The sequence below is a fragment of the Mobula birostris genome, chromosome 17 (assembly GCF_030028105.1).
Source record: "Mobula birostris isolate sMobBir1 chromosome 17, sMobBir1.hap1, whole genome shotgun sequence".
In the NCBI taxonomy this organism is placed as follows: Eukaryota; Metazoa; Chordata; class Chondrichthyes; order Myliobatiformes; family Myliobatidae; genus Mobula; species Mobula birostris.
Window position 1 is genome coordinate 24,249,416 of NC_092386.1, and position 25,939 is coordinate 24,275,354.

General features: G+C 42.2%; 1 protein-coding gene across 4 annotated transcripts in view; it reads left to right on the top strand.

Annotated features, from left to right (window-relative positions):
* The first annotated feature begins 693 nt into the window (after positions 1–693).
* Positions 694–25,939, top strand: part of apc (APC regulator of WNT signaling pathway) — a 210,190-nt gene continuing 184,944 nt past the window's right edge. For 2 of the 4 annotated variants that reach the window (XM_072281388.1, XM_072281392.1), the window contains exon 1: positions 694–873. The gene's annotated coding sequence lies outside the window, so the exon portion shown is untranslated. The remainder of the gene's footprint in view (positions 874–25,939) is intronic. The other 2 variants (XM_072281389.1, XM_072281390.1) reach the window with 1 other exon arrangement.

The window sequence follows — 25,939 nt, forward strand, 5'->3', positions numbered from 1 at the left end:
GCTGCAGTTCTTTTTGAATTTTCAATTCCTGCAATAGCCCAGTTTCTTTTCCTGAGAATCTTTGTACATAAATTATTCATTTGGTTCTCACTCCTTTACTTCTTTGACTATCTTCATTTACGAACCAAACAGAGGGCTTCCAAACAGCTTATCTTCATAGATATTCTGGCCTCAAGCGGATATATTCTTCATCCTATCCATCCCTTCCCAATTCTCTCTGCAATTTAAAGCTGATTTATTTTCTCTTTTTCTTTTATTTTCTCAATTCCCTAGTCCTTTGGAGGGTCTCTGACTTGAGATAGCAACTCTTTCACTTTCCTTACAGCTGCCTCACCTGTCAGTGTTTCAGCCCTTTTGCTGTATTCCACCAGCTGCAGTTTTGTTTTTTGGATTTTCAATTCCTGCAGTAGCTCGGTTTCATTTCTGTTGAATGTTTGCACATAAATAATTCATTAGGTTCTCACTCCATTGCTTTGAGAACAGATACGTGAATTGTTGATCTCGTTTCCTAATTCATATAGTATGAATCTGCGTCTAAACGTATTTGACAAGCTATATGCACGGTTAAACTCGTCGCAGCCCGGCTTTGTCAACCTTCTCAGCTGTTAACAGTGACATCCACATCCCGGCGTTCCGGGCAGCGGGGCACCACCGCGCATGCGTACCGGGCGCCCCCTGCCGGTGGCTGGGCGAAACAACTTGAACCAACATGGCGTAGGAGGGTACGGAATGAGAGAGCAGCAGAGAAGAAAGGGACGGTGGGAGAGAGAGGCGGCGGGGAATGTTTCGCCGCATGGAGGACGCATATTCGGTGCTTGAGGAACTTTTGAGCGTTGGTCGGTACCACAGCAGAAGGTTCGTCCGTGTGTGAAGGTGGGGCCCGGGCCTTGCGCGGTGGGGTTCCCGGTGAGTGCGGCGGCTCGGTGATCATGGTGAGCCGCACAGGGGAGGGATTGAACCGGCAGCGGGGCTGGGAGAGAGGGGAGAGTGGCTGGGAGCTCCTCCACAAGCTGCCGCCTTTGCAAACACTTAAACGAAAACAATGGGGTCCTGACGTTGGGTTTAAATCCAGTAAAGGATTATTTGGGAATTCATTTATTCCCAAATGGCCTTTTAAATCAGATGCAGTGATTGTGTTAAACTTTTTGAAAATACACAGCCTCTTTTCCTCTGTCTTTTGACTCGAGTGTGCCGTGAATTTTAAAATCGCAGAGAAAATGGGCAAGAGGTCGTAGGAATATGTAATGCGGTCCTCTTTGAGTTTAAGAAACTGGTGTCACCTGGTGAGGGTGTGTATGGTTACACATCGGCTTCACAGGTGGCGAAGTTAATTATTTCATGATCCTTTTGTTGATGGTTGAAAGATTATTTTGAAACTGTGATAACGTCGTTAATGATTTCCTATTGCCAGGTATTTTCAAATCCAACGTCAACGTAAAAACTTTATCCCTCCGAGTTTTAACTACTGCCCTATCTCAAATCCTTTACCCGAACACTTGAATGTGCTGCATTTAAATTCATACTTGCCTTTCAGAAACTCCTCAAATGAATTTTGACAGTGTTTTCTCTTCCCATCACAGAATCAAAGTGGTGATTTTCCATCACTGTGGTCTTTTTGTGCAAAACTAGCATATCTAATTTATCAGTGGATGGAACTGTCATCTCATTAGATTATTACTCCCCCAGTTGTATGCAATTTTGAGAATTATCTGCAGTGAAAAAAAAATTCTTTCTTGCATCTTCAATAATCTTTTCCAACATTTGCCCATGATTGTTTTTTATTGTTTCTTGCATACCTTAGAGCAACATCAGGGAGCAACACCTTTTACTCCTGATCAACCTACACCATCACCTCACAACATTGCAGGCTAAGCAGAAAATACCTGCAATTAAACACTGGGAAGGTTGCTGATTCCAGTAATGTTTCTTAAAGGTTTGAATTCTTAGTTTGCATCAGCTATGCAGCTTCATTTATTTGGAGAAATAAATTTAGGGAAGAGTTTTGGATTTTTTTTGAGTCACAGTGTAGTTGTGGTTTTAATTAATGACAGTTTTGTTTGTTGTTAAATAAATTTTGCCAAATCTTTTGTTTTGGGGATCTTTTTCAACCGTTTCTCTCTATCATTATCCACATTTGGGAATAGTGAAAAGGCCTGACAGTGCATGCTAACAGAAAGCAATGGGAACAGTCCAGGATCATAGCCATAGTTACCCCTTTCTGTGGCTTAGTCCTGCCTAGAGCTTGCTGTGCTTCAGCCTGACGTCGTTAGCGGAGATGTTACTGGAGGGAATTCTGAGCGATGGGATCTACTGGCATTTGGACGGACATCATTTGATTAGGAAATTTCAGCCTGGCTTTCTGCGTGGAAAGTTAAACATGGTTTAGTTTTCAGAAGAGGTACTCAAAGGAGTAAATGAGGGCAGGGCAGTGGATGGTGAGGAAGGAAAATGGGGTTGAGAGGGATAATAAATCAGCCATGATGGAATGGCGGAGCAGACTCAGTGGGCTGAATGGCCGAATGCTGTTCCTGGTCTTGTGGTCTTATGTTGTCTATTTGGACTTTGGTAAGACCACAAAACACAGGAGCAGCATTGGGATCTCTGGTGAGCTGTTCTGGAAGTTTAGATTTGATGGAATCCAGGAAGAGCTAGTTAGATGGATTCAACATTGGATTGGAGGGTGAAGGTTGTATCTTGGAATGGAGGCAGGTTACTCGTTATTGATTTTCTTGCAGAAGCACAAAACCTGATCAGCAAATTTGCAGATTTCATGAGATTAGGAATTACTGATAATGAAGTAGGTTGTTGTGGATTACAGGAGTATGTTGAACAGTTAGGGAAGGGGGTTGAGGAGTGGCAAATAGATTCCAGTGCAAATAATTGTGAGGTGTAAAGTCAAAACGCTACCATTTATAGGACATACACTGTGGATGATCGGGCACTGGGGATAGAGGGATAATGGAATAGAGGAACCAAGGATACCAGTGCATATTTCATTGAAAGCAAAGTCACTTGCAGACAGAGTGATAGAAAAGACATTTAGCATGGTGGCCTTCAGACAGGACATTGAGTATTGGAGTTGGTATATTATGTTGCATTGTATAAGTTGTTGGTGAGGTCACATTTGGAGCACTGTGTTTAATTTTGATCACCCTATTAGAGCCACAGAGCCATGTATCTAGTTTCTGTCTGTCTGAATTGTATTTGTCTTGCATGTTTATTATGGGTAATTTGTCATGTGGGTTGCGGCATGTTTCGAGAGGCTCAACATGAGGCACATAAAGACCCTGCTGCCCCTCTCACTGGACCCCCTGCAGTTTGTGTATCATCCCAACTGCTCAACAGATGATGCCATCGCCACCACCCTCCACCTGGCCCTCACCCACCTGGAGAAAAAAGACACATACGCTGGAATGCTGTTCATAGACTTCAGTTCAGCATTCAACACAATCATTCCTCAGCACCTGATTGGAAAGCTGAAACTGCTGGGCCTGAACACCTCTCTCTGCAACTGGATTCTAGACTTCCTGACTGGGAGACCTCAGTCAGTCCGGATCGGGAGCAGCATCTCCAACACCATCGCACTAAGCATGGGGGCCCCCCAGGGCTGTGTGCTCAGTCCACTGCTGTTCACTCTGCTGACCGACTGTGCAGCAATACACAGCTTGAATCACATCATCAAGTTCGCCAATGACACGACCATGGTGGGTCTCATCAGCAAGAACGATGAGTCAGCATACAGAGAGGAGGTGCGGCGGCTAACAGACTGGTGCAGAGCCAACAACCTGTCTCTGTGAACAAAATAAAATAGATGGTTGTTGACTTTAGGAGAGCACAGAGCAACCCCTCTCCGCTGAACATTGACAGCTCCTCTGTTGAGATCGTTAAGAGCACCAAATTTCTTGATGTTCATCTGGTGGAGAATCTCACCTGGTCCCTCAACACCAGCTCTATAGCCAAGAAAGCCCAGCAGCGTCTCTACTTTCTGTGAAGGCTGAGAAAAATCCATCTCCCACCTCCCCCCCCCCCCCCCCCCATCCTCACCACATTCTACAGAGGATGTATTGAGAGCATCCTGAGCAGCTGTATCACTGCCTGGTTCGGGAATTGCACCGTCTCAGATCGCAAGACCCTGCAGTGGATAGTGAGGTCAGCTGAGAAGATCAAGTGAGGTCAGCTGAGAAGATCATCGGGGTCTCTCTTCCCGCCATTACAGACACTTACACCACATGCTGCACCCGCAAAGTTAACAGTATTGTGAAGGACCCCACGCACCCCTCATACAAACTCTTCTCCCTCCTGCCATCTGGCAAAAGGTACCAAAGCATTCGGGCTCTCATGCAGCAGTTTCTTCCCCCAGACTCCTCAATACTAATACTCAGAGTCTAGACTGACATCTACATCATTATTATTATATTGTAATTTGTCCTCTACTGTGCCTGTTGTCTTGTTTATTAATTATTGTACTGCTTGGCACTATTTTGTGCACTTTATGTAGTCCTGTACAAGTCTGTAGTCTAGTGCAGTTTTTATGTTGTTTTTACATAGTCTAGTGTAGTTTTGTGTTGTTTCATGTAGCACCGGGGTCCTGGAGGAATGTTGTTTAGTTTTTACTGTGTACTGTACCAGCAGTTTATGGTCGAAATGACAATAAACTTGACTTCGCATGGAGCAGGAGAAAGTGAGTATAGTTATATATTCACAATTTGCCTTAGTTGGGTTTAGTTAGTTGAGAGTTAGAGGCAGCCGGGGAATCATTTTTTTGATGATCGCTAATAATGCGTATTCGCGATGGTTGCTAATTATGCTTAATTATGTTAATTTGAATGCTAATAATGCTTATTTTGCTATATCACTAATTTAGTTTCATTAGTTTTTTTATCGCTGTAAGATTATTTGTCTTCACTGGCTTCGTAATAAAGGGTCGAATGTACTTTTTGTTGACTTGGAACGCAGTTATTTTGAAGCACGTCATGCTGTGGCAACCCCCATACTCAAGTTTCTCAGCGGTTTTTGGTTTGTTTGCAAGTCAAAGCTGTGCTGCCCTTCAGTCAGGTCATTGAGTATTGAAGTTGGCATATTATGTTGCATTGTTTAAGTTATTGGTGAGGTCACATTTGGAGTACTGTGTATAGTTTTGATCACCCTGTTAGAGTCATAGAGCACTACAGCGCAGAAACAGGCCCTTCCACCTGTCTCATCTGTGTCAAACTGTTATTCTCCCTAGTCCCATCAATTCACAGATGAACCATAGCCCTCCACATCCCTCCCATCCACTTACTTACCCAAATTTCCCTTGAATGTCAAAATTGAACCTGTGTTTACCTCTTCCACTGGCAGCTCATTCCACATTCTCACCACCCTCCGAGTGAAAAAATTCACGCTCAGGTTCCCCTTAAATATTTCACCTTTCACCTTTAACTTCCGACCTCTGGTTTTCATCTCACCCTACATCAATGGAAAAAACCTGCTTGCATTAATGCTATAGGCCTCATAATTTTGTATATCTCTATAAAATCTCTCCTCATTCTCCAACACTCCAGTGTGTAAAGTCCTAACCTATCCAACCTTTTCCTACAACTCAGGTCCTCAAATTCCTCCAACATCCTTGTAAATTTTCTCTGTACTGTTTCAATCTTATTGGTGTCTTTACATCAACGGCACAGCAGTAGAAACTGCTAGCAGTTTCAAACTCCTGGGAATGTACATCTCACTTAACTTCTCATGGTCTCAGAACACATCCTACACAATTAAGAAAGTTCACCAATACCTCTACTTTCTGCAGAAGCTGAAGAGAGCTGGACTATGCACATTGATACTCGTGACCTTCTGCAGATGTGCAGCAGAGAAAATCATAACTTGTTGCATCACTGCACGGTACGGAAACTGCACTGCAGTAGACAAGAAGCCTCTACAACGGGTAGTCTGAACTGCCCTATGCATCACCGGCACCAGCCTACCTGCCATCAAAGACAACACATATAGAAAGGTGCCAGAAAAAGGCCAGCAACATCATGGAGGATTCCACCTACCCTGCTCTTGGATGGTTTGTCCCACTCCCATCAGGGAGGCGACTGCATAGTATTCATGCCAGGACCACCAGACTCTCTAAACAGTGGCTTTTCCTGAGGAGCAAAGCTGATCAACACCTGCACCCACTAACCCCCACCACCACTACTTTATCATTTCAAAGTTCAAAGTAAATTTATTATCAAAGTACATATACCACCATTTCCAACCCTGAGGTTCATTTTCTTGTGGGCATACTCAGCAAATCTATAGAATGGTAACTACTGTATAACAGAATCAATCAACGATCAACCAGAGTGAAGAAGACAACCAACTGTGCAAATGCTAATATAAATAAATGGCAATAAATAACAAGAACATGAGATAAGAAGATAAAGAGTCCATAAAAGTGAGATGCAACACACTCAGGCAAGCCAGGCAGCATCTATGGAAAAGAGTAGACGGTTGACATTTTGGGCTGAGACCCTTCATCAGGACTGGAGAAAAAATACAAGAAGTCAGATTAAGAAGTTGGAGAGGGGATGTCAGGTTAAGAAGGTGGTGTGAGATCATTCGTTGAAGGAACATTTCAATGGTCAAGTGAGTATCGTTATCTCATTATTCAAGAACCTGATGGTTGAGGGGTAGTAACTGTTCTTGAACTTGGTAGAGTGGGTCTTGAGGCTCTTGTACCTTCATTTTCTGAGAGTCACATATATGTTAGCTTCAGTTCATGGACATATAATCAATCTATGTATATAGGCTGTATTTACTGTGCTTTTTTATTATTGAGTTCTTTATCTTATAGTGTTTTTCTGTGCTGCATCAGATTGTAGTAACTATTATTTCGTTCTGCTTTACATTTGTGTACTGGAAGTGGTATGAAATAATTTTGTTCTTGATCGTGTACATAGGTTACCAGAACTGCCCACAGTACTCCAAATTAGGCCTTACTAACATCCTGTACAACTACAATGTAACATTCCAATTCCTGCGCTCAAGTGCTCTAATTTATGGAGGCCAATTTGCTTGAAGTTCTCTTTACGACCCTCTCTACTTGTGATGCCACTTTCAAGGAATAATGGATCTGTATTGACTGATCCCTCTGTTCTACTGCACTCTTAGTACCCTGCTGTTCACTGTGTAAGCCTTACCGTTTTGTTCTCTCAAAACGCGACACCTCACACTTGTCTGCATTAAATTCCATCTGCCATTTTTCATCCTAGTTTTCCAGCTAGTTCACATCCCTTTGCAGACTTTGAAAGCCCTCCTTGCTGTCCACGACACCCCCAATCTTGGTGTCATCTGCAGATTTACAGATCCATTTTACTACATTATCATACATATCATTAATATAGATGACAAACAATAATGGACCCAGCACCGATCCCTGTGGCACACCATTGACACAGGTCACCAGTCAGAGAGGCTCTCTGGCTTCTTTCATGAAGGCAGTGTCAAATACAATTTTCTACCTCATCTGAATTGCAAGTGACAAAACCTTGACCAACATCCCATATGAGATTTTGCCAAAGGCCTTGCTGAAGTTCACGCAGACAATGTCCACTACCTTTAGAGAAACTCTGAGATTGGTTAGACTCAACCTACCATACACAAAGCCGTGTTAGCTATTCTTAAGCAGGCCCAATTTCTAAATACTTACATATCCTGTCCTTTAGAGTATCTAACAGTAATTTACTTAATCCTGATGTCAGGCACACCATCCTATAATATTCTGGTTTATTCTTAGAACCTTTTTTGAACAATAGATCCACATTAGCCATCCCCCAGTCCTCCATTATCTCCTTATGGTTAAGGATGTTTTAAGTACCTCTGCCAGGGCTCCCTGCATCTTCTACACTATTCTCCCACAAAGTCCAAGGGGACACCTTGTCAGGCCCTGGGAACTTGGCCCCTCCCAATTTGCCTCGACAGCAAGCAGTTACCATTTTGTAATCCAGATACAGTCATGCATACAGCCCATGACTTGACTGTTTTACATCAGTTCTATGTACTCCGTCCATTTCCCAAGTAAATACTAATGCAAAAAAAAATGTGTTTAAGATCTCTTCCATCTCCTTTGGAGGTGCGATGGGAGAGATGTGGTTAAACTGGAAAGAGTGCAGAGAAGTTTTGAGGAAGTTGCCAGGACAAGAGAGCCTGAGTTGTAGGGAGAAGTTAGGCTGGGTCTTTATTTCTTGAAATGTAGGAGAATGAGAGGTGACCTTATAGAGCTTTATAAAATCATAAGGGCAAATAGATAAGTTGGATGGTAGCTGTATTTTCCCTGGGGTCGAGGTGTCTAAAATCTAGGGATGTGTAGAGGTTTTGGGTGAGAGGGAGCTGAGAGGGAACTTTTTCCACACAAAGTGTGGTTGAGTATATGGAAGGAGTTACTAGAGGAAGTGGTTCAGGCATGTACAATTGTATCATTCATGAAACACTTGGATAGGTATATGAAGTGATGGTGCTAGCAGTGATATAGACTTAACACAGGAAATTGAGACTAACTGGGTGGGCATGGTAGTTGTGCTGAAGGCCTGTATCCATGCTATTTTGCTCTAAATATGAGCCGTATTGGGAATTAAGGGTTATGGATAAAGGCAGGTAGGTGGGGATGAGTCCATGGTCAGATAAGCCATGATCTTATTGAATGGTGGAGATAGCTCAATGGGCCAGATGGCCTACTCCTGCTCCTATTTCTTATGTTCTTATATAGGTAATGAGCCCAGAGAATTCCAAGGTTTTGTGTAGCTTGGCATTCATTACTAACATCTCCTCAAAACTAATCAACAAATTTCAAAGTCTTGGCCTCAGTGAACATTCCAGCCAGTTGATCAGCCCAGGTCTTCAGTACCTGACCAGGCACCCCAACTGGATCTGATGCTTTCTGTGGGTTCACCCTCCTGAAGGATGCTCTCATGTCGACCCTAGAGTCTGAAATCACAGGGTCGTCGGGGGCTATGAGAGTCTGTGATGGTTCCTCCATGTTTTGATGGTCAGAGCGAGCATAGAAGGCTTTGATCTCATCTGGAAGCAAAGCCCTGTTGTCACCCATGTTGTTTGATTTTACTTTACAAGAGATGATTGCATTCAAGTCCTGCTACAGCTGTCAAGCATACTTAACTAATTCAAGTTTAGTCCAGAATTGCCACTTCACCCATGAGATGGCTTTCCAGAGATTGTACCTGGACTTCTGGTAACTTTTTTGGTTTGCAAACCTGAATGTCTATGATCTCTCCCTCAGCAGATTGTGGATCACCTAGATCATGCAGGGCTTCTGGTTGGGGAAGACTCTGAATAATTTTGTGGGGACGCACTCATGTATGACTGTTTTTATGAAGTGTGTAACGACTGTGGTGTATTTGTATTTGTTCAGATTCATGAGCGTGGCCCAGTCCACCGACTCGAAGGAATCTTGTAACCACTCTGCTGCCTCCCGCAACCAGCTCTTTGTTGCCCTAATCTCTGTCATCTTGCTCTTTAGCCTTTGCATGTATGCAGATAGAAGGTGATGAGGTCAATTGCAAGATTTCATGATCAGATTTCCCAAAATGTGGTCTGGGCATGGAACGGTAGGCATTCCTCATCTTAGTATAGCAGTCGTCTAATGTATTGAGACCTCTGGTGCTTCAGGTTATATGCTGATGGTAATTGGGCAGAGATTTCATCAAGCAAGCCTGATTGAAATCCCTGACTATGATATGAAATGGGTCAGGGTGACTGTTTCTTGTTTGGTGATAGCATTTTCCAATATCTCAAGCACTTGATTACACTTGGCTGGTGGTGGTATGTAAACTGTAGTCAGGATCACAGAAGAGAACTCTTGCTCAATAGAATGGTCAGTATTTGATTGTTTTGTGTGCAATGTTGGGGAACACAAGCACAACAAAATGGCCGCATCACGAACTCTTCCCACAACCTGTAGATTCACTTTCAAGGACTCTTTGTCTCACGTCCTTGATATTTATTGCTTATTATTATTATTGTTTCTGTTTTGAATTTGCAGTTTGTTGTCTTTTGAACTGGTTATTTGTGCACCCAGTTGGGTGTTGTCTTTCATTGATTCTATTATGGTTCTTGGAGTTACTGATTATGCCTGCAGGAAAACAGACCTCAAGGTTGTATATGGTGACAGATATGTATTCTGATAATAAATTTACTTTGAACTTTGAGTTGTGGAGCACAGTGGAAGACTGTCTTGAGAATAACTGCAAGAAGTGTGATCTGGCCCAGTGTTTTCATCACTACTTGAAGCATCATTTTTTAATCATCAGCAGCTTTGAAGTCCTGTACTTGACCTCATGACCTTTGAACACATTTGTAGAATCATTAGAGCAGCAATTTTCCTCTCCTGGTCATCACTCAGTTCCATCTTGCCAGTACAGATAAAGGGTCTCAATGCAAAATATTGACTGCCTATTACCCTTCAGAGATATTGCCTGACACACTTGACTGCTGCAGAATCTTGCTTGACATTCCAGATTCCAGCCTGTGAAGTCTCTTGTGTCTCAGTTCATCTATGATGGAGGTTTTCATGTACAACCATGTTACATTTGGACTTGATTATTTGGACATGCTCCCAATGGCCCGTGTGTAAATTTGAAACCATCCAAGTGTTCTGTTTGTCCTAATTGCACAGACTAATTGCATTTTCCCCTTTTTTGGATTTCATGCCACCTATAATTTCCAAAAACAACAATGGTTATTCCTGTAAAACTAGATATTTACTAATATAATTACACGCAATTGTGCATTTGCCCTTCATACCTAAGGCCCAGATAAACAACTTCTCAAATTTTTTTGTGCATCTATTTTCATTTTTGTCCCTCCATGACCGTTTCCTTTTCATTAACTCCTCCAAATATCTGCACTCCTCAATTTCCAGTTTCTTGATCATTTCCATTAGTGGCTGCCTTTAGTTACCAAAGCTCAGCTGTGAGAAACTTTCAAATCTGGAATATTGAATGATTTTAGTCATCCCTTTTAATATCATCTTTTGTGATAGTCAAATTTTATTTGATAGTGATCCTGTGAAGCTTCTGGGATGCTTGGGTGAAGATGCTGTGTAGACATGCTGTTATTTTCTGTGGTGCTAAAAAAATTAACACATTTAAACTAATTATCCTGATTGGTATTGCATGATGCATGTGTATGTATAGTCATACATAATTATGAAGTTTCATTTTGATTAAACTATTACTAAATGTATTTTATATTGTGGGGTCATGTAAGGGAAAGAGATGAATTTCTAAATACTGATTCAACAATTGGTGTTTAATTTTTACTATTTCCTTGCAAAGAATAAAATTACACATGTGTTGTAATTTTAGGTTGGATTTGTAAATCTCCTTTCTTTAATAAGCTGTGCTTTAATATAGGTTAAGTGGTCTTATGAAGTAAAATTGAATATTCTTAAGTGAAAAGTTTACATCATTAATGAGTGGAGTGTAGACTGCTTCTTGAGTTTTGACAAATCCTCCAAGAACTCATTTGTAGTTTGTTCTTTTCATTGTCAGTTACTGGTTTGTTTGGTTTAAATTGGTGGGTCTGATCTTTTGGGAGGCTTATTCTTCACATATTTGCTTAATTGGTAGTTAAATTCTAAATATGCCCTCTGTTATTGAGATTTGAATGAACCTTGTCTAAAGCCATCAACAGAATTTTAAAAAAAGAATGGAATGTACTATTTTGATTTACAATCTGCATTCACAAGTTATTAAGGATTAGCAAGGCAATTGAGCCCATCGTGATTTAACCATTCATGAGGATTCTTGTGCTTTTAAATTGTAGTTTCTAATTGCTTCATACATTCCAGCATTTCCAATTTATTTTGTTCCATATAAACTTAATCTCTGTGTTAGTCTCTTCGAGAAAGATTTTGGAATTGGCTTATTGCTGAGGTGCAGTGAAAAGCTTGTCTTGCATACTGTTCATACTGATTAATTTATTACACAGTACATTGAGGTAGTACAAGATAAAACAATAACAAAACACAGAATAAAATGCAAATTGATAATAAGCAGAAAAGTCATAACGAGATAAATTATTAAGTCAAGAGTCCATCTTGTATGAGGGAACCATTCTGTAGTCTTTACAGCAGGGTAGAAACTGTCCTTCAACCTGGTGGTACATGCCTTCAGGCTTCCTGATAGCAGAGGGGAGTAGGGAGAATGTTTAGGGTTGGTGGGGTCTTTGATTACCCTGGCTACTTTTCATGGACAATGAGAAATATAGACAGTCTGAAGGGAGTGTTGCAGACAGCCCAGTGCATCTGTAGATGTGAACTTTCCACCATTCAGGACATTTACAAAGACAGCTGCATAACAAGAGCCTGAAGGATCATTGGGGACCCGAGTCACCCCAAACACAAACTGTTCCAGCTTCTACTATCCGGGAAACGGTACCGCAGCATTAAAGCCAGGATCAACAGACTCCGAAACAGCTTCTTCCACAAGGCCATCAGACTGATTAATTCATGCTGATACAATTGTGTTTCTATGTTATATTGACTGTCCTGTTGTACGTACTATTAATTATAAATTACTATAAATTGCACATTTAGACAGAGACATAATGTAAAGATTTTTACTCCTCATGCATATGAAGGATGTAAGAAATAAAGTTAATTCAATTACAAGGTTGTTAGGAAGGAGCCGAAGAGTTGAATTAGGAGAGCCTTGGTGGGCAGGATTAAGGAAAACTCCAAGACGTTCTATAAGTATGTGAAGAGCGAGAGGATGAGCCGTGTGAGAATAGGACCAATCAGGTGCGATAGTGGAAACGTGTGGATGGAGTCTGCGGAGGCACTTAATGAATACTTTGCTTCAGTATACACCAGGGAAAAAGACCTTGGCAATTGTGGGGATGACTTGCAGCAGACTGAATCGCTTGAGCATATAGACATAAAGAAAGAGAATGTGCTGGAGCTTTTCAAAAGCATTAGGTTAGGTAAGTCACCAGGACTGGATGAGAGATACCCCAGGCCTCATCTCAAATAATAATGAGGCAACCTACAGAGAATAAGTCGTCACCCTGACACAACGGTGTAAAGAAAACAACCTCTCCCTCAATATTGCAAAAATAAAGGAGCTGGTTGTAGACTACTGGAAGAACGGAGACTGGCTCACCCCTGTTGACATCAGTGGATCTGGGGTTGAGAAGGTGAACAGCTTCAAGTTCCTTGGTATACACATCACTGAGGACCTCGTTTGGTCTGTACGTACCGGCTATGTGGTGAAAAAAGCACAACAGCGCCTCTTTCACCTGAGACAGTTATAGAAATTTGGCACCACTCCCCATATTCCCCATATCAATTTCCCCCGGAATCAATAAAGTATGACTAAGACTATATCCTAAGGACTTTCTACAGGGGCACAATTCAGAGCATCCTGACTAGCTCTGTCGCTACCTGGTATGGGAACTGTAGTCATAGTCATACTTTATTGATCCCGGGGGAAATTGGTTTTCGTTACAGTTGCACCATAAATAATAAATAGTAATAGAACCATAAATAGTTAAATAGCAATATGTAAATTATGCCAGTAAATTATGAAATAAGTTCAGGACCGGCCTATTGGCTCAGGGTGTCTGACCCTCCAAGGGAGGAGTTGTAAAGTTTGATGGCCACAGGCAGGAATGACTTCCTATGACGCTCTATGTTGCATCTCGGTGGAATGAGTCTCTGGCTGAATGTACTCCTGTGCCCACCCAGTACATTATGTAGTGGATGGGAGACATTGAGCAAGATGGCATGCAACTTGGACAGCATCCTCTTTTCAAACACCACCGTGAGAGAGTCCAGTTCCATCCCCACAACATCACTGGCCTTACGAATGAGTTTGTTAATTCTGTTGGTGTCTGCTACCCTCAGCCTGCTGCCCCAGCACACAACAGCAAACATGATAGCACTGGCCACCACAGACTTGTAGAACATCCTCAGCATCGTCCGGCAGATGTTAAAGGACCTCAGTCTCCTCAGGAAATAGAGATGGCTCTGACCCTTCTTGTAGACAGCCTCAGTGTTCTTTGACCAGTCCAGTTTATTGTCAATTTGTATCCCCAAGTATTTATAATTCTCCACCATGTCCACACTGACCCCCTGGATGGAAACAGGGGTCACCTGTACCTTAGCTCTCCTCAGGTCTACCACCAGCTTCTTAGTCTTTTTCACATTAAGCTGCAGATAATTCTGCTCACACCATGTGACAAAGTTTCCTACTGTAGCTTCATCTCCCTTGCTGATGCATCCAACTATGGCAGAGTCATCCGAAAACTTCTGAAGATGACAAGACTCTGTGCAGTAGTTGAAGTCCGAGGTGTAAATGGTGAAGAGAAAGGGAGACAAGACAGTACCCTGTGGAGCTCCAGTGCTGCTGATCACTCTGTCGGACACTCAGTGTTGCAAGCACACGTACTGTGGTCTACCAGTCAGGTAATCAAGAATCCATGATACCAGGGAAGCATCCACCTGCGTCGCTGTCAGCCTCTCCCCCAGCAGAGCAGGGCGGATGGTGTTAAACGCACTAGAGAAGTCAAAAAACATGACCCTCACAGTGCTCGCTGGCTTGTCCAGGTGGGCGTAGACACGGTTCAGCAGGTAGACGATGGCATCCTCAACTCCTAGTTGGGGCTGGTAGGTGAACTGGAGGGGATCTAAGTGTGGTCTGACCATAGGCCGGAGCAGCTCCAGAACAGGTCTCTTCAGGGTCTTCGTGATGTGGGAGGTCAACGCCACCTGTCTGTAGTCATTGAGGCCACTGGGGCGCAGCGTCTTCAGCACAGGGACGAGGCAGGACGTCTTCCACGGTACAGGAACCCAACGGAGCCTCAGGCTCAGGTTGAATACATGGCGAAGTACTCCACATAGCTGAGGGGCACAGGCTTTGAGCACCCTGGTACTGACACCATCCGGTCCTGCAGCCTTGCTTGGGTTGAGACGTTTCAGCTGTCTTCTCACCTGTTCAGCTGTGAAGCCCACCATGGTGGTTTCGTGTGGGGAAGGTGTATAGTCATGAGAGCAGGGTGGGGGACTGTGAGGAGGGGTAGGAGGGGAGAGTGGAATATGTGTTGGTTGGGGGCCGACAACAGATGGCTCATGTGGGGGATGGGCAGAGGCCACGATGTCAGATCTGTTAAAGACCAGGTTAAGTTCATTGGCCCTGTCCACACTGCCTTCAGCTCCTCTGTTGCTAGTTTGCCGGAACCCAGTGATGGTCCTCATCCCCCTCCAGACCTCTCTCATGTTGTTCTGCTGGAGTTTCCACTCAAGCTTCCTCCTGTACCTGTCTTTAACCTCCCTGATCCTGGCTTTCAGGTCCCTCTGTATTGCCCTCAGCTCCTCCCTAGTTCCATCTCTGAACGCCCTCTTTTTACCGTTCAGGATGTCCTTAATGTCCTTTGTCACCCATGGCTTGTTATAACAAAGGACGGTTCTTGTCGGAACACTGCAGTCCACACAGAAGTTGATGTGATCAGTGATGCACTCTGTGAGCCCATCAATATCCTCTCCATGTGGCTCACAGAGTGCCTGCCAGTCTGTCACCTCAAAACAACCCTGGAGCGCCTCATAAGCCTCCTCCGACTATTTTCTCACTGTCCTCGAGGTTGCAGGTTTACTCTTCACCAGAGGCACGTAGGCAGGGTTTTAGATGCACCAGGTTGTGATCTGACCTTCCCAATGGGGGGAGGGGAGAGGAGCTGTATGCATCCTTAACGTTAGCGTACATCAAATCCAGAGTCCTCTCCCCTCTGGTTGTACAGCTCACACACTGCGTGAAGTTGGGCAGTGTTCTAGCCATGGTAACCTGGTTGAAGTCACCCGAGATGGTAATGAGGGCACTTGGGTGCTGGGTTTGTAATCTGGCTATGACGGTGTAAATGATGTTACACGCCGATGTCGGGTTGGCAGAGGGAGGGATGTACACAACAACCACAATTCTTTGCGAGGTTTCCCTTGGCAAATAATATGGCCGGAGTCCAACAGCAAAAGGTTCAATATCCGGGCTACAAACACGTTCCTTGATCGTAATATGCCCAGGATTGCACTATCTGTTGTTTACCAGAACTGCCAGCTCCCTTCCTTTATGCTTACCGTTCTCAGTGCAATTCCGGTCAGCTCGAACGGTCTGAAAGCCCTCTATGGAAGCGCTTTGATCGGGTATGTCTTCGTGCAGCCATGTCTCAGTAAAGCACATGACACTGCTCTCCCGAAATGTTCTCTGACTCCTGAGAAGCGCCGTCAGTTCATCCATTTTATTACCCAGCGATCTCACATTTCCCATGGTGAGAGAGGGGAGACACGGCTTATAACTTCTGTTCTCCATAAGCCTCTGTTGTCTCGACCCGGTTCTCTTCCCTTGCCTTTTTGATCCCCCTCTGCATCCTCTGTGTGTTTTCCTCCAGATTTCAGCCGGGATGTCCGCTGCTCTGTTCGCTAAACCGGCAGGCATGAGCGCAATCAGTTGGTTCCTGGAATAAACAATGCGGCCATCCTGCTGCCATGCTAACGAGACGTGTCCGAATGTAACTATTTCCAGCGCTAAAAAGCAAATAAAACTCTCTCCACCAGCATGTTAGAGAGGGTGCAGCTTCAACGTGTTACCATGAAAAAAAAATACAACAAATAACTAAGTTAAAAAGTTTAAAAGTAAGAAAACTACAGAGCAACTGTAACAGGCTGCATGCACAACCGATGCATGCGCCAGCTGTATTTCCCTCAATCGCAGGACTCTACAGAGAGTGATATGGTCAGCCCAGCACATCTATGGATGTGAACTTCCCACTACTCAGGACATTTACAGCGGCAGGTATTTTAAAAGGGCCCAAAGGATCATTGGAGACCCCAGTCACCCCAACCACAAACTTCCAACTGCCACTATCCAGGAAATGGTACTGCAGCATTAAAGCCAGGACGGACAGGCTTCTTCCACCAGGCCATCAGACTGATTAATTCACACTGACACAATTGTATTTCTAAGCTATATTGACTGTTCTGTTGTATATCTTACTGTACATACTATTTGTTATAAATTACCATAATTTGCACATTGCACATTCAGACAGAGACATAACGTTAAGATTTTTACTCCTCATGTATGTGAAGGATGTAAGAAATAAAGTCAAGTCAATTCAACTTGTTTTACCACCATGTTAAGTTTTTCATTTTCTGTCAGAAACATTTATGCACTCAGCTTCTCACAACAGCAACGGGCTTTCACAATTGAGTAACCAACATTTTGGAGCTGCAAGCTGGCAGGTGAATGCCCTGGCTGACTCTTAAATAATATGCAAATTTGATCAACCCAAGGCTAAATAATTTGATGTGCCTGATAACTGAGTTTTTGCTGTATTTTGCTTGTGTAGTAATTAACCTTCCCTATATAATTTACTATTCTATTGGCATTGTACAATGCTAGTTTGTGTTGATTGGACATCCTGGATTACTTGTTCTGTGTTCCTTGATATTTTAGCACCTTTGAAGATGGCACTTGTCACTTGTTTGTAATATGCAAAGCATTGATTTCATATGAATGCTAAATTGTATGTAATCTGCCTTTTCGTGGCTCTTTATTGGTTAATCCTTTCTGGTTTTGTTCAAAGTGATGCCAATAACTGCTTCAAAACTGAATGTTTTAAATGAATTTTCAAAATTAACAAATTTAAGTATTTGAACCCTCATTACTTGTGTAAATTGGATGTAATTATGATGCCAGATTTCATCTCAAGGACAAGCATTGTGTGTGCTTACAGTGTCCATTTTGACTCAATACTTACTATTTACTCTTCAGCCAATTTCCAGGTTGTTCTCTGAAGCCCTAAGATTTCTGTTTGAAAGTACATCACATCATAGTACTATATAGTGGCTTATCACTTCCTGAAAATACAAAATCAATCAAAAAAGATAGTTGATCTCCTTCATCATCCAAGTCAATTGTTTTTGAGCCTTTTTTAGTTTGCATAAGGCTTGTTTTATTTCCATTAAAATAATTGGCTTTACTTTAGATTTTTTACACTTTGAGCACGTTGCTATTAAACTTTCTAGCTATTGTCCTTATTTTTCTGCTTTCAGCATTTCAACGGTTGAAGCCAGTCCTTTGTAACTTCAGTGGTATTTAGCACTGAACCCCTTATCTGCCTCATCAGCAATACCACTGACTTCCACACCCAAACATTGTTTGTTTCAGGAATTTTCTAAATGTTCCTTTCATATCTGCTTCTATCAGCTTCCCTGGCAGTTCTTTCTTGGTACCTACCACTCTCTGATTTTTTTTTTAAAAAGGGCCTCCTTAAACCTTAAAATATTTGGCACTCCTGGCGAAAAGGACTGACCATCCCAACTTTCTATTCTGTCCTTGCCTCTCTTAATTTTATGTAATTATACAAGGTTGCACCTCAACTTCCCATGCTTCATAAAAAACAACCCATGTTTGTCCAAACCCTCCATGTAGCTAATATCTTCCAATTCAGGCAATATCCTGGTGAACTTCTGCATCCTCCAGATGTTTCCATAGAACATTACAGCACAGAAACAGGCCTTCTGGCCCTTCTTGGCTGTGCCGAACCATTTTTCCTGCCTAGTCCCACTGAACTGCACCTGGACCATATCCCTCCATAAACCTCTCATCTATGTACCTGTCAAAGTTTTTCTTAAATGTTAGAAGTGAGCCCGCATTTACCACTTCATCTGGCAGCTGATTCCACACTCACACCACACTCTGTGCGAAGAAGTCCCCCCCCCCATGTCTCCTTTAAACTTTTCCCCCTTCACCCTTAACCCATGTCCTCTGTTTTTTTTCTCCCCTAGCCTCAGTGGAAAAAGCCTGCTTGCATTCACTCTATCTATACCTGTTATAATTTTACATACCTCTATCAAATCTCCCCTCATTCTTCTACACTCCAGGGAATAAAGACCTAACCTCTTCAACCTTTCTCTGTAACTCAGTTTCTCAAGTCCTGGCAACATCCTTGTAAACCTTCTCTGCACTCTTTCAACCTTATTAATATCCTTCCTGTAATTTCATGACCAAAACTGTGCACAATACTGTACTCCAAATTCAGCCTCACCAACGCCTTATACAACCTCACCATAATATTCCAACTCTTATACTCAATACTTTGATTTATAAAGGCCAATGTACCAAAAGCTCTCTTTATTACCCTATCTACCTGTGACGCCACCTTTAGGGAATTTTGTATCTGTATTCCCAGATCCCTCTGTTCCACTGCACTCCTCAGTGCCCTACCATTTACCTTGTATGTTCTACCTTGGTTTGTCCTACCAAAGTGTAGTACCTCACACTTGTCTGTATTAAACTCCATCTGCCATTTTTCAGCCCATTTTTCCAGCTGGTACAAATCCCTCTGCAAACTTTGAAAACCTTCCTCACTGTCTACTACACCTCCAATCTTTGTATCATCAGCAAATCTGCTGATCCAATTTACCACATTATCATCCAGATCATTGATATAGATGACAAATAACAATGGACCCAGCACTGATCCCTGTGGCACACCACTAGTCACAGTCTCCACTCAGAGAAGCAATCCTCCACTGACACTCTCTGGCTTCTTCCATTGAGCCAATGTCTAATCCAATTTACTTCCTCACCATGTATACCTAGCGACTGAATCTTCCTAACTAACCTCCCATGCAGGACCTTGTCAAAGGCCTTACTGAAATCCATGTAGACAACATCCACTGCCTTCCCTTCATCCACTTTCCTGGTAACTTGCTCAAGAAACTCTACTAGATTTGTTAAACATGACCAACCACGCACAAAGCCATGTTGACTCTCCCTAATAAGTCCCTGTCTATCCAAATACTTGTAGATCCTATCTCTCAGTACTCCTTCCAATAATTTACCTACTACCGACGTCAAATTTACTGGCCTATGATTTCCCGGATTACTTTTAGAGCCTTTTTAAAATAACGGAACAACACGAGCTATCCTCCAATCCTCCGGCACCTCACCCGTAGATACCGACATTTTAAATATATCTGCCAGGGCCCCTGCAATTTCAACACTAGTCTCCTTCAAGGTCCGAGGGAATACCCTGTCAGGTCCTGGGGATTTATCTACTCTGATTTGCTTCAAAATAGCAAGCACCTCCTCCTCCTTAATCTGTATAGGTTCCATGACCTCACTACTTGTTTGCCTTATTTCCATTGACTCCATGCCACTTTCCTTAGTAAATACAGACACAAAAAACCCATTTAAGATCTCCCCCATTTATTTTGGTTCCATACATAGCCAACCACTCTGATCTTCAAGAGGACCAATTTTATCCCTTGCTATCTTTTGCTGTTAATATACCTGAAGAAGCTCTTTGGATTATCCTTCACCTTGACTGCCAAAGCAACCTCATGTCTTTCAGCCCTCCTGATTTCTTTTTTAAGTTTTTTTTTTGCACTTTTTATATGCCTCAACCACCTTATTTGTTCCCTGTTTCCTTTTCATGTCATACATCGCTCTGTTCTTCTTTATCAGAGTTCCAATATCCCTTGAGAACCAAAATCCCTTATTCTTATTCACTTTACCTTTAATCCTGACAGGAACATACAAACTCTGCACTCTCAAAATTTCTCCTTTGAAGGCCTCCCACTTACCAATTACATCCTTGCTAGAGAACAACCTGTCCCAATCCACGCTTTTTAGATCCTTTCTCATTTCTTCAAATTTGGTCTTTTTCCAGTGTAGAACCTCAACCCAAGGACCAAATCTATCTTTATCCATGATCGAGTTGTAACTAATGGTGTTATAATCACTGGAACCGAAGTGTTCCCCTGCACACACTTCTGTCACCTGTCCTAACTCATTTCCTAAAAGGAGATCTAATATTGCATCCTCTTTAGTTGGTACCTCGATATATTGATTTAGAAAACTTTCCTGAACACATTTTACAAACTCTAACCCATCTAGACCTTTAACAGTATGGGAATCCTAATCAATATGTGGAAAATTAAAATCCCCTACTATCACAACTTTATGTTTCAGGCAGTTGTCTGCTATCTCTCTGCAGATTTGCTCCTCCAATTCTCGCTGACTATTGGGTGGTCTATAATACAACCCCATTAATGTAGTTATACCTTTCCTGTTTCTCAGCTCCACCCATATGGCCTCAGTAGACAAGCCCTGTAATCTGTCCTGCCTGAGCACTGCTGTGACATTTTCCCTGACAAGCAATGCCACCTGCCCCCCCCCCCCCCCCCCCACTGCAAACCTTCATTCCTCTGCCTCTATCACATCTGAAACATCGGAACCCTGGAACATTAAGCTGCCAGTCCTGCCCCTCCTGCAGCCAAGTTTCACTAATGACTATAATGTCGTAATTCCATGTGTCAATCCACGTCCTCAGCTCGTCAGCCTTCCCCACAATACTCCTGCATTGAATAGACACACCTCAAGATTATTACCACCACATACAACCCTTCTATTTGTGACTTTGCATGAACTTTTAACATAATTTATTTTCACCCCCACTCCACTATCTGCTCTGGCACTCTGGTTCCCATCCCCCTGCAAATCTAGTTTAAACCCTCCCCAAAAGCACTAACAAACCTCCCTGCAAGGATATTGGTCCCCTTGTAGTTCAGGTGTAACCCGTCTCTCTTGTACAGGTCCCACCTGCCCCAGAAGAGGTCCCAATGATCCTGAAATCTGAAACCCTGCCCTCTATACCAGTTCCCCAGCCACGTGTTCATCTGCCAGAGTATCATATTCTTACCCTCACTGGCACGTGGCACAGGTAGCAATCCTGAGATTACCACCCTCGAGGCCCTGCTTTTTAACTTCCTACCAAGCTCTCTATACTCACTCTTCAGGACCTACTCACCCTTTCTTCCTACGTCATTAGTACAGTTGTGTACCATGACATCTGGCTGATCACCCTCCCACTTCAGAATGTTGTGCACACGATCAGAGATATCCCTGACCCTGGCACCCATTTCCTATAATGTGGTGAACTGAACTGCACGCAGTACTGCAAATGGATTTAACCAAAGCTTAATTCAGCTGTAATATGATTTCACAACATTTATACTCTATGCCCTGACCAATGAAAGCATTCATGCTGTATATTTTCTCTACCACCTATCCATTTGTGTTGTCGCTTTAAGGGAGCTATGGACTTGCACCCTGAAATGCCTCTGTACAGCAGTGCTCAAGGGGTCCTGCCACTTTCTGCTTGCATTTGACCTCACACTGTCCAGATTAAACTCAACAGCTGCCATCCTTCGCCTAAATTTCCATCTAATCTATATCCTGCTGGGTCCTTTGACAACCTTTCTTACTTAAACAACTCCATCATTTTCATGTTATCTGCAGACTTACCAATCAGGTCACTCACATCTTTGTCCAAATTCTCAGTACATCTTGCAAAATCAGAGGTCTTAGCATTGATCCTTGTGGAACACCATTGACATTGGATTTCTAGTCAAAAAACACCACTCTGCCACTGTCCTGTGTCTTCATTGAATGATCCAATTTACCAAGTCACTATAGGTTCCATGTATTTTAATCTTCTGGACCAGTCTACCATGGAAGACCTTGTTAAATGCTTCACTGCAGTCCATGTTTTTTGTCCATGCTGGTGGTTGAATTCACTGTATTACAATTTATGTAATGAATATTTGTTCTCTTTCCATTTCCAAACCATCCTCTCCAACCTTGGAGATACTTCATCCTCTGGGAAGTCTTTCTATGAATACTGCTCCACCCTTCATATTTTGATACTTTTCCAATGAAACCAGTCTCAATTTTGTCTTTGTATTTCACGACTGCAGATAGAAGCCAGTGACAAATCTTAAGCCAATTTTACTTTGATAACTTTCTGTTGGAACTCAAAGTACCCTGTGCTCCATAATCACCTTAAAAACTAGAATTGTAGATATTTTAAAATGCTGGTCCATCATAGGTAGAGTAGAAAGGCGAGCAAAGCAAAAAGAGCGAAATTCATTTATTGAAATCCATTTTAAGTGAGAGCAGTGAAATATTGTAATAATTCCTTAATGCAGCTGAACATTCATTTCTGGTTTAATGAAAATTCAGTAATTCTAAGCTCAATTTTCACTAATTGATAAGGGAGTTTCCTCTACTTACAGCAAAAGCTTTTGAACGACAAAAGCATTAGTTTATTTTCGATTAAATCTAAATTAATGCACAAAATTGTTTCCTGCATACTAGGTATTTGACAATTCACAAAATGAATAAAAAAACTGTAAATTATTCAGATCTTTAATGAACATTCTTTTCAATCCAAATATTTCATCACATGAACACAATATAATCTCTCATGATTCGTGCCTACCATCTCAACTGATGTCATTGACTCTCTACATTGAACTATACTTTTAAAAAAAATAACACTCTCTTGCGCTTTATCCAAATTAGTGTCCTGCGTTAGAGTGCTTACAATGTGGGCTTATCTATAAGCATTCATTGTACTAGATGGTGTTCAGTTTGCAAGGTTAACCAAGGTCATGTTGATTATCACTTTAATTCCCTGACCCATGCCTGTCTCTGTATCTGACCGCCCTGTGTTGCTCCAACAATTTGGGAGTTAACAGTGGGTTAAGTAATAACAGAAATGTTTTCCACTTAATAGAGTTGGTTGTAACTTTGTTTCAGTTTGTTTCTGCATTATTTTATCCCATTGGCCTTTTAACTAACAGTTACTTTGATGACTTTGGTCTGCACCTAGAGAACACCATCTTGGATACTAGTCTATGACATCTTCAAGGAGCGGTGTCTCAGAAAGACAGCGTCCATTATCAAAGACCCCCAACACCCAGGGCATGCCTTTTTCTCACTGTTACCATCAGGTAGGAGATATAGAAACCTCAAGGCACACACTAAGCGATTCAGGAACAGCTTCTTCCCCTCTGCCATCCAATGCCTAAATGGACATTGATCCTATGAACACTACCTCACTTTTTTAATATATATTTTTACTGTTTTTGCACGATTTTTAATGTATTCATTATATGTATAGTGTAATTTATTCATTTATCTATTTTAATTTTTTTCTTCTATATTATGTATTGCACTGAACTGCTGCTGCTAAGTTAACAAATTTCACGTCACATGCCGATGATAATAAACCTGATTCTGATTCTATTCTGTCCAGCTTTTGCTTGATACAACTTAACAGACTAGTCTTTTCATTTTTCTGGCTCTGATCAAAGGTTCTTCACCCAAAATGGTATTTACATTTTATTTCCTCACTTGTGTTTTTGAATGAAATTGGTCTGCTTCTGTTTAAGTATTTTCAGGAAGGACAGCTTCAGAAATAACTTGGATGACCCTGAGCAGAAAAGCTCCAATGATGAGTGATTACAGTTAAGTAAATTGGAGAAGCCAGTGTTAGCTTCAGGGTAGAGCGGTCAAGGGAAATTAAATGATACATCTAAATTATGTCCTAAATAAAAAGAAACTGAATAATGGCTCAGGATAATTGGAGAAAGAACATGGGTAAATTTGAGGGAAAGCTTTGTGTGAAGCCCAGTGAGTATTGGGGACTTGGAATGCATTGCCTGATGGTAAATGGGTACAAATTTAAAGGAACCCTAAATTTGCAAACTGCAAAGAAAGTGACCAAATTGGCTCAGCTTCAAGCGCCAACTCAGGCTGGATGGGGCCAACTGACCACTTTGAGGTCTTTCATTAATGCCTCTCCCAATGTTTCTTCTTCCAGTTACAATACTGTGCAAAAGTCTTAGGCACATATATGTAGTTCAGGTTTCGAAAACTTTTGCACAGTACTGTAGTACTTTTATGTATTGCACTGTACTGCTGTTGCAAAAATAAACAAATTTCATGACGTATGTGAGTGACGATAAGCCTAATTATGATGGGTCTGTATTATGGAATGAGAGTGGGAAGGGGGCAGGCAGAGGAGAATCATTATTGGGAAAAGGGGAAGGGAGAGAGGAGGGAGCGGGAAGCACCAGGGAGACTTTCTGTAACAATCAATGAACTAATTGTTTGGAACCAAATGACCTTGCCTGGTGTCTCAGGGCTGGGCTTGTCTGCACCCATGCCACTCCTGCCACTGGCACTCCTTCTCTGCCACCTGTCTCACAACCCCCTTCTTCCCCCTGCAGGGCTCCACCCTCATCATTCTCAACATACTTCGCTCCTGCCAGATTTACAAACTTGCTCTCTGCTTCACAAAACTGAAATCTTCAGTTATAGTATTTGCACTGATTTGAAATTTTCTCATTGACTTGTTTCACTTTTAATAGTGTATCTACTTTTTGGTGATCTTTAGTAAACACCCGCTAGTTTAACTGATTCTGTGTATTGCTAGTAATCTTCCATAATTTAGCTAGCTTCTTCTGCCAGGAAGATAGCCAGGAAAGCGCTTAAGAATAGACTTATGAGAGCCAGAATTTGACATGAGAAGGTCTTGGTGAGAAGGATTAAAGAAAACTCCAAGATGTTCCACACATAGTTGAAGAACAGGAGGATGACTGGAGTGAAGGTAGGATTGATTAGGGGTTGAAGTCAAAGTATGACTGGAGTTGGAAGGGGTAGAGGAAATCCTTAATGAATACTTTGTTTCAGTATTCACCAGTGAGAGGGACTTTGTGAGGACAGCGTAAAACAGGCTGTAAGGCTAAGAGTTGTCAAGGTTAAGAAAGAGGATGTGCTAGAACATCTGAAAAACATTAGGATAGATAGATCCCCAGGTTACTATGGGAGTGAAGGAAGAGATTGCTGAACCTTTGGCAATATCTTTGCATCCTCACATCAAAGAAGATGTCCTCTGGTATTAGCCATGGCTGTCTGCATTAAAAAGGCACTGGGTGTCCGCTCTATCTATGAATTTTATAATATACCCTTCTATCAAGTTACCTCTTTTATCCTCCTTCAAAGAAAAATAAAGCCCTAGCTTGTTCAACTTTTCCACATTAGACATGTCTCTAATC